At 35.2% G+C, this 3,987-nt stretch overlaps 1 long non-coding RNA gene across 2 annotated transcripts; it reads left to right on the forward strand.

The window, feature by feature from the left end:
• Nucleotides 1-322: 322 nt before the first annotated feature.
• LOC113303080 lies at nucleotides 323-3,132 on the forward strand. Of its 2 annotated transcripts, none has more exons than XR_003337293.1 (4): nucleotides 323-1,847; nucleotides 1,987-2,083; nucleotides 2,220-2,299; nucleotides 2,824-3,132. It is a non-coding gene; the product is annotated as an uncharacterized LOC113303080 (long non-coding RNA). The 2 variants fall into 2 exon arrangements; XR_003337294.1 differs by having other exon boundaries at nucleotides 324-1,847; nucleotides 2,020-2,083.
• The last annotated feature ends 855 nt before the right edge of the window (nucleotides 3,133-3,987 follow it).

Below are 3,987 nucleotides of genomic sequence, written 5' to 3' on the forward strand. Positions count from 1 at the left end.
AAATCTCGACCGTCCATCAAACACTAGGAAATAATCCCTTAAAGAAAACCGACTATGTTTAGCAACATATTCTTACATAACAATTTAATATTTTTTTTACTTTATTAAGAATCATGTTCATATCTAGTCATATTATATGGCAACAAGAACCATTAAAACTTAATATATAGTTCCTTTAAAAATAAAATAAAAAATCCATGTTTTTTACTTAATTATGATAATCAATGTGTAATACAATCACAAAATTATTATCTTAATCACTAAGTCTTTTTTAAATGATCACCAAATTAATATCTCCGTAAAAAAGATTTTTCTAGTAGATTTTTAAAAATACCATGAGTTACGAATAATCTCTTTTTGTTTAACAAGATCCGGATATTTAAGAAAATGAAGGGTGTCAAGATAATTTCAAAACCTTAAATGGAAAAGAAGATATCTATAACTGAAATTCAGTTAAGATTACAAGATAATATAACGTGTCGGATAAATAACTGGGGGAACATATTATGAATATGTGTCCCATACCTATTGCAGTCGGACGAGTATACTATATCACGTGAAGAAGTGAGAGGAAATAAGAGAGAGAAGATAATACTTTATATATTTTAATATTTTCGAAAAAATAAGAATCAAACTAAACTCCCTTTTTATCGGTGGACTAATTGACCTGAGACCACCTAAAATAGAAACAAAATGAAATATTTCTCATTAGAAGAAAAAGGGGTAAGAGTTATTTAGCATTTTCATCCAGTTTAGACACCCCTTATACATTGCTCCTGGGTGGGCATAAAATTGATAGCCTCCATCTAAAACGGGCAGCCTCGATTATGTTTTTGTTTCCCTTTCCTTCGTCGGTTTGGATTGGATTTCCTTTTTCAATTGTCAAATAACCAAAGGGCTATAAATTTGACCGATTGAGAAAAATCTTGAATCAATCGTCTTCATTCAATTTCATGGAAAAAATAAAACAAAAAATCATTCAATTTCAGAGCAAAGAGAAATATGGGAGACATGAATAGAATTTATCCAAACCGTGAGATCTTTATGCCGCTTCCATTAAGTATTAGCTGCGATGCTTGTAGGAATCCCATGTTGACAGGATACAAGCGTAACGCTCGTAGAGAAGTTGTAATGGGTGAGAGAGTTGGGGGGATTCAGATTTGTAAGTACTCCTTTAACTGCAGTCGATGCTCAGCTGAATTCACTTTGAACATGGATCCTCAAGCTAAATCATATTATACTGTTGATTCTGGAGCAACCCTAATTGATAAAGATGGCTGGGATGAGCTGGTGGCAGAAGAAGAATTGATCGGGGGTCCAAGACGAACAGATGAAAATTGATGAGGCTATATTTGAATCAAGATGTAATTGTCACTAAGTTTGGAGTTGTTTTTGTTTCTAGGGTTAAGTGTCCCTGTCTAATTTGAAGATAAAATCTGAATCCCCTGCGTGGGTGGTTAGGTTTTTTTTCTTTTCTTTTTTTTTTAGCAGCATGGTTCTTCTTTCTTTTCTTCTTCTTATTAACTTATTATCTGCAGGATTTGATGTTTTTTTTTCTTTTTTTCCTTTTCATGGATAGTAAATTAAGTGTTAAATTATGCTTAACTGTTTACTGTGACTGTTAAATTATCCAATTTCCCTATTATGTTCTTTGGTTACTTGTCGGTAATATGTTCTTTCCTTCCTGTATTATACCAATAGTATAACCTTAAAAAAATCCGAGCACAAAAAGATATATAGAACAATTAGTTCTTTTCTTCAGCACCACGAGTCCAGGTCAAGAATGCATTTGATGCTGTGGAAGGTCGTGGCTTGGGTAATAAGGGGGCACATTTTCTCTAGAAAAGGTGAGGATCAATTTTGGTTGTTTGCTCTTTTTTTCTGTTGGAGTATTCTGTTGGTTGTTTGCACTTTTTATCCAACTAGTTTTCACTAAGACACATTAAGCTACGATTAAACATTGTGAATATGTTTTTATTATTACAGGGTGTGGGTGTGACTTTTTGTATTGTATTTCAGTACTCATTATTACAAACTTCACTGGGGGAACTGAGACGAGAATACCATGGTATACCTTGCGGAGGTTAGAATTCTATATGGCTCATAGTATATATCGTTTTCAATATCATGGCTAATTATCAGCTTTGTTTATTTTTCCCTGCCATTTTAGCAGGCAAGTCACGATTTGGATTTTCAAATATATTTTTATATCAATGCAGGTATATAGTACTTGGAATTACTAATGTTCCTCTACTGAACAACTGAGCTGTGAACCCGATGGAGCAAATGTATGAGAGAGGTAATTAGTCAATGCTGGAGATACTCTTTCTTCTTCTTTTTTTTTTTAATTCTTTTTTATTTGGATATACATTGAAGCGCAATTGTGGATAGTGTTGAACCCCTACATGTTAAACATTGTGTGATGTTATGCATATGCTAAGTTGCAGATTAGGAATTTACGTGCTATTGGGCATTAGTAAATTGAATACTGCAGGTGCCGTTATGAAAATGTTTTTCTGCACTTGTACTATGTTACAGAGTAGTGGTTTTGGTGTTCCTTAGTCATGGTTCTCATGCTCCCTCCCACTGCAGAGGTAGGGGTTCGAACCCCGTAATTGTCAAACCAACTCCAATTTGAAGGAGTTCTGGTGTGGTCTAGCGACCACTGTACTACCTTATCAAAAAAAAAAAAGTGGTTGTGGGCCTTGTGGCATCCTATTTCAGGGTAATTTTGTGTCCTCGGCGTATGGAGTTGGTCCACTCATTCTTTCCCATCCAAAACCTAATAAAGTAAATCTATTATTTGTACTGTAAATTGTGCAGGCGCCAGTGTTATGGAGAAAAAGTGTTCCTGTGAGGGCCTTCGAATATACTGATATTCGGCTCAATCTCATGTATGTTGACAGTGCAGCAATGTAACTTATTCGTGATCCGAAGCAGGTGCATCCTGCCTCTTCTACCTACTCTGAGTTACTTTCAGCTTGTTATTTTAGTAAAGGACATTTAAGGAATGTAATTCATGATAAATGACCTTCCTATTGCTGTTGCCTTTGATTTAAGTACAGGTGATTCATCTAAGAGATTGTTAATCATATCAACTATTTTCGGGAAAGTTAATTTGTTTGCTGCTCATATGATCTGCATGTCTTTATTTCCTCGCTCTTTTACGATATGTTTACTGGTTTCTGAACTTTTGCATGTTACAGTTCGATAGTATGGTGTCTGATGAGGCTTCAGTGCTTCGACTTCAATTGTTAACTCTTCAATTGTTAACTCCGTAATTTAAAACCTCGCGTTTTTAGGGGCCACCCGAAAGGATTTAGGGGCCATCAATTTATACCCAGCCAAAGACTCTAGTTAAGGGGTACCCTATATGATATTGAAGTTACATAAATGCCTTTCTGGTAAAACTGTATAAAAACCAAATAAAAAAAAATTCTACTCATTTCAACTCTTCTTCTTCCAGTTTCATATTATCTTCCGATTGTGGAAGAAAAAAAACTTTCCCTCGTTCAACCGAAACATCGCCGCGAATCGTAAAATCAAAACATCGTCGATTCGTTTATAAAACAATGGATAAGGGAAATGAAACCCACAGACCTAGAACCAAAAATGTTGCTCGGGGTGTCGATCCAAAGATTGGGGTTTTAGCAAGAAATAAAGAAATTCTTGCTGCAAATGAAGAAGAACGCGAAGAACGCGAAGAAGAAGTACCCGGCAATGTAGTCGGTGGTGGCGATTCCGATAGTCAAACACTTCGTCAACTTCAAATGGCCCCAATTAGGTAAGAATGTATCATTTTTGGGGTTTATTTCGCTTTAATTCGACGAATCGAGAAAAAAATTTTCTAGGGTTTTCGGTTATTTATCCAGATTCGGGCGATATTCATGCTTATTTACTTCCGAATGTAGTCGTGTTCTTCATTTCTCAAGAACATCGACAGTATTCGGGAGAAATATTTGTTGGTTATCTGCCGAATATTGTTGG

Source organism: Papaver somniferum, chromosome 8 (assembly GCF_003573695.1).
Source record: "Papaver somniferum cultivar HN1 chromosome 8, ASM357369v1, whole genome shotgun sequence".
Taxonomy (NCBI): domain Eukaryota; kingdom Viridiplantae; phylum Streptophyta; class Magnoliopsida; order Ranunculales; family Papaveraceae; genus Papaver; species Papaver somniferum.